The following is a 6,162-nucleotide window of genomic DNA, read 5'->3' as shown; positions in this document are numbered from 1 at the left end:
CTCTATTGCAGCATGGCGAATGTATAATTCCAAAGGATTTATAAACTAATTACCTCAGCATCTCAGTCCAAACATCCACAGTTAAAAGATGGAGCCCCAGGGTTAAGGTTACTTCCAGAAGCAGTCTGTCTCCGAAACTGGAAGTGAAGCCGGAATGCCAGTCTCTCTCAAATGTTGAGTTAAATCAATCAATCTCATAAGCTCTGCTATTAGACTTGCAGTTTGTGTATAAGTAGAGCTGAGGGAAAGCCTATCTTAGACCTTATCCCCAAACATCTGTTGAAGCTGCCTGCTGCATGTTTACTGTATATGCTGCAAAACCAAGAACCCAAAGCAAGAAGCAACTGGGCAAACACTACTACATATGGACCAAGAAAAATAAATGCCCAAGTAACAGCAATCAAGCCAGGAACGAATCACCGGTAACAATCTGCACCACTCGTTTTTATTATTAAGTTAAGTGCTTTCATCCATGCAAATGCACAATCAGACTTCTTCAGAACTAATTTCACCACCCAGTGAACCTTTTAAATAATGAAATCACATGTTACTTGCCAAAAGGAATCTGCCTATAAGATTCCAAACGGCATTAATTTAAAGAAGCAGAAATAAAAATTACAAAAAATATGTATAATACATTTTAAAAAATTACCAACTAAAGTTTCTATAAATTTAGTCTGCAAAGTAACAATTATAAGTAAAAATAGTTAAAATTTATTAATGAAAAGTTTAAAAACATTAACTTGAGTTTGCATAAATAAAACACATCTCTTACTGCTTCAAACTCTTAACATTAAGTTCATAATTTAGCAAACCTTAGTTTAAGAACACTGATAATAGATATATTGCCATTCAAACCTGGAGTGTCTCCTGCATTAAATTTCAGTTGCCACTGTTAGTCTTTGCTTTCTGTTAAGGTTTCCCATGGGTTCCCCCTTCAGGGATTAAAGGCACTTGCTCTAATGTAGAAAATAAAAAGAATCATGACCTGGGAAACCGTGAATGTTTAAAAAAGGTTATTTTAATTTTTCTTTAAATTGTAGTAGTGTTCACACACACACAAACACATATATCAGTTTTTCCTATGTAAAAAAAATCACAGGATTCACATTTACTGGCATAAATTACTCCCCCTAGATAAGTTACCACCTTTTGGTAATTTAACAAACTCATCAGCAGCCATGATGTTGTCTTTCTTGTAAATGTATTTACATTAATTACATCCACGTTTATTTTGACCAGTTGTAATGTCCACTGGATTTTTATCACGTATATTTCTCCCCTGTTCAAACTGTTTTTTAAAAATTTTCCTTCACTGTGAGCAGGACTTCATGTGGGTGTCTGGCAGAATCACAAAGGGTAGTTGGTAATACCTCTTGCAACACTGTGGCGACAGGCCAACAAACTGGAGGGGGATTTTCCAGACATGGAGGCAGAATATCAATGACATGTCTTATTGAGACAATGGACTGTATTTTCATTGGTGGCTTGCTTGGCTAATTAAGCTGGTGGATTATATAATGAGATGGTTCATTCATTCATTGTTTGCATCTGATGAAGTCTTAGCAACTTAGACAAAAACACTGTGTGTGAAATTGCATTTGTGTTAAAATTCCAAAGCTGATTTAATAGTTAATTCAATCATTGAGCCGACTATTTTCCTTCATCTGTGGTACTTATTTTGCTTGGTTTTGGAGTTGTTGGTGTCTAAGTACCTGTTCCAGTGTTATTTTTGTTTTTTAAAATTCCTTTCTCTTTTATATATAAAAATCAGATGGTCACCGAACTTCACTCAATCCCAGTCAAATTTGAAAATTGACCAATTAGTCCCAATATTTTTTATTTGGGAACTTTCAGGGAAATATTACACAGCCATTGCTGTATCATAAGGGCAGCTCCCTTGTTCAGAAGTCAGCCCTCCCATAACTTCATTACCTGACAAGGTTTTAAATCTAGAATGTCTGTCGTGACTTCTGTTCATGGTAGTGGTGACAACGCACTTGCGTCTGGTCTGCATCCAAATTTTCCCTTATCTTAATGACTCTCCTAAATGCTGCCTCCAAGCATCTACTTTTAAAGCATCTGGAACTTGTGAAATTAGGGATAACTGTGAAGTTTCTCAAATGCTACCTTACACCAGCACAGGATGTCACCTTGAGACCCACTTACATATTGTCAGTTTTGCCCAAAGCAGTGTTTTATTGTTGTGCCTTGTATCTAATATGATTGTATGACTGTTGAGTCTAATGGCTAAAATAAAGATGGTTCCTCTGGCCAAGTACCACATGAGAGTATTCCAGTAGACCCAAGTGATACAGTGGTCTCTGAACTTATATTCGTTACATGGGAAAGTTTGCGGCACTCAGATATGCAAATAGTGCACTGCCTGGTGGGTTATGACATCCTCCATGATAAAAAGTTATTTTCACATGGTCTCGCCAATAGCAGTAGTAATCATGGACACCTCCTTTATAGGGTGGGGGGCATTTCAAAGGGAGGATGGACTAAGGTGCATGGTTGCCTATATAGGCCAATCTACACATCAGCATCTTGGAGATGAGGATGTTCTTCCTAGCTCTGCAGGCTTTTCAAGATCTCCTTCTCAAGGGTATGATATCCATACACAGCCAATATGACAGTGGTATGGTACATGAACAGGGAGTAACCTGTTCCTGTCCAGTTTGAGAGGCCAAGAGAATTTGGCAATGTCTTCAGACTGCTTTCTGATAGCAACACACATACAGGTTCATCCATTGCATTAGCAGACAGGTTAAGCAGAATTATCCTGATGCCTCATGAGTGATCCCCCAACTCAATGGTGGCAACATTGCTGCACTTACTTAGCCTGTCCCAACAACTAATGCAGTAGTTATTTCTCCCTGATCTCACCTTAGGGGCAATCATCAAGGGACACTGTGGTCCACAGTTAGCCTTGGGACTCCTTATGTTGTTCCTACCCTACCTCTAATAAACAATTCATCCAAAAACCAAGATGGTGCAAAGCCTGTTTTATGCTTCTTGAGCCTTTCTGACCCCAACAAACATGGTTTCCCTGCCTGTGGCACCTATTAGTACTTCCTCTGTGGATGTTGAGTCATTATCCAGAGCTCTGTCCCCAGTCTGGACTACCTTCTCTGGACCAGATATACATGAAACTAGATGCATGATTTCTTCAGTTTTGACCATAGCAAGGCTTCCCACCACACAAGTCAAGATCATATCTGCTTCTCAGTAACCAGCCACAAATGAAGGTATGCCATAGCAAATGGAAGAGATTTTACATTTGGGTAATCTGCAAAGGATTAGACAGTTTGTCACCCCCCCCCCCAAGTCCATCTTATTTCTAATACAAGTACCAAGGGGACTTTGGAAAATGGGGGAAAACACTTAGAATGATGTTTTTTCCCAGTTTAATCAGTCAAATGATACAGAAAACCAAACCACTGGTGTAGAAGTTAAACACTTTCATTCTATTCAGTAATATTCAAGTAGAACTTCATTATTACCACAAAGACGATGCATCAAATTTTAATTTTATAATACACATCACAATAAATTAATAAAAATTACATGGCGAGAGAAAATTTTAAACACATTAAATAATAAACCAAACACAATCCCAGTCCAACCAGGAAATATGCAAGGCAACTGAAAGAAAACAGAACTTCAAAAACAGTATCCATTTATTAGGTGAAATTAAGCACTTTCATCCCATATACTGCAGGGACTTCATCAGAACTAATTTCAAAACACATGTCTTTTAAAACAATGACCAGGATGTCATATGACTTAATAATCCAGCAATTAATACAGATTTTTTTTTAAAATGTTAACTATACTCCTTTCCCAGAGACTCTCTCACCGTCTCCCATTCTAGGAAAGCATCACCTCAGACAAGTGGGTCCTGTCTCATAGAAAAAGGCTATTTCATGACTTGGGTCATTCCTCCTGTGTTCAGGGGCATCCTTCAGCCACCACGGATCAGCTGCCCTATTCCAACCAATGTTGGACAGCCTTCTCTCTGAGGGGGCTATCCAGTCAGTCCCTGCATCAGAAAAGGGAAGGGGCTTTTACTCCAGACATTTCTTGTTCCCAAGAAAGGATGGCCCATGGAGACCCATACTGGATCTCTCGCACCTCAACCTTTTTCCTTCAAATACCCACCTTCCACATTCTCACCCTTCAAAGTCTTTTTTCACTGTTAATGCTTCAGGCATTTCTCACCACCTTGGACATCAAAGTTGCTTGCCTGCATATCCCCATCAGGCCCAAATTCGGGAAGTATTTGTGCATCTGTGGGTTTCTCACATTTTCATTTCTCTGCTTTACCATTTTGGAGTATCTACGGCTCCAAGGGTTTTCACCAGGTGTCTGGCTCTAGTGGTATCCTATTGCAGAGTCTTAGGGATACAGATTTTCCCATACCTGGACAACCTCCTGATCTAGGCAGACTTTTACTGTACCCTCCAGAACCATCTCCAGACAGTCATTTCTGTTCTGCAGTCTCTGGGATTCACAATCAACTTCCCCATATCCAACCTAATCCCCTCCCAGGACCAGGTCTTCCTGGGTTGCAGAATCAGAACAGATGTTATGATAGCATTTCTCCCACCCCAAAAGGTGGAAAGTCTAAAGGGGAATACCTGTTGTCTGTCATCCACGCCATAGCAATGACAGCAAGAGAATACCTCAGACTTCGATATGGCTTCCACAATCCCCATGTTGCCACTAGCAAGACTCCACATGAGAAAACTTCAGTGGTATCTGAGGTCCACATGGACTCAACACTCCCACCCTTTGGACCACACCATTCCTTTCCTGCCGTGCCTAAGAAAGGAGATCCTTTGGTGGATGTATAAAGTGTCTCTGAATCCAGGGCTTCCTTTGTAACCCCTAGCTCCAGTCCAGGAAATGTGCACAGGTGCTTCAGATCTGGATTGGGAAGCTGCTATGGGCAGCTTGAAGGTGCAAGGCACGTGGACAGGCCCCTCCAAGATGGAGCACATCAACATCAGAGAGGTGAGGGATCTCATCTTTGCCCTGAGGGATTTCCAACATGTTCTGAAGCAAGGACCCCTGAATTTATTCACAGAACAACTCTACTGTTCTTTGGTATGTGAACAAACAGGTTTGCAGACATGCACTCCAGGTCTGGGAACTGGTGGTCCAGGATGGAGTAATTCTGCAGGCTGTCTATATCCCCTCAGTTTAGAACATGTAGGTAGACATCCTGAGCAGATGCATGTCGCAGTCCCACAAATGAATGCTACACAGGGATGTGTTTTTGGATATAGTCCATATGGGGTACACCATGAATAGACCTGCTTGCATCCCCTCTAAATAGGCAACTTCTACAGTTCTGTACCAGGGCTCCCAGTCCCCCTAGCAAGGACAACAGATGCCTTCTCTATCTCCTGGAAGAGGATGTTTCTGTACATATTCCTCCCTTCCCATTCCTACAGAAAATTCTGATGACCTTTTGGCCAAGACAGCACTGGTTCCCCCTCCTTCTGCATTTAACTAGGGGCAGTCATCACAAGTTACCTCAGAGTGGAACCTACTCACACAGGACAAGAGATCCATAATCCATCCCCACCTGGAATCACTAAACCTAACCCTGTGGGTGATAGTTTTGATCCCTTTCAAACACCTGTACTCTGAAGATGTACTATGTCTTGCAGGAGGCCAGGAAACCCAATTCTAGGAGATCCTATCTGCCCAAGTGGAAAAGGTTCTCCATTTGATGTCTGAAAAGACAGCTATACCCATTCCCAGTAGAGGTCCCCTTGGTGTGCTGTCTTATCTGTGTGAATTGTTGCAGGCAGGGTTGGCATACTCCTTTGTTAAGGCTCACCTTGCTGTGATTTCTGCATGTCTGCCTCTAAACCCCCCCCACTGGCTTTTAGACTTCAAGTGAAGTTCCTGAAAGGAGTTTTACATCTCAGGCCCCCAGTTCCACCACCCTGGGACATGAACTGTGTGTTGGAGAAGCTCACTGTTGCTCCATTTGAGTCAGCAGCTACAGCCTCTTTAAAGTCTTGCACTTGGAAAACTGTTTTTGGTGACTTTAACTTCAGCCAGGAGAGTCTCAGAGCTCCAGGTCCACATGGTCACGCCACCCTTTCTAATTTTCCACAAGGCTAGAGTTACCTTACGGACTAA

Source organism: Protopterus annectens, chromosome 5.part0 (genome assembly GCF_019279795.1).
Source record: "Protopterus annectens isolate FY-2018-M chromosome 5.part0, PAN1.0, whole genome shotgun sequence".
Lineage (NCBI taxonomy): Eukaryota > Metazoa > Chordata > Ceratodontiformes > Protopteridae > Protopterus > Protopterus annectens.
Note: the sequence above shows the minus strand (reverse complement) of the source record.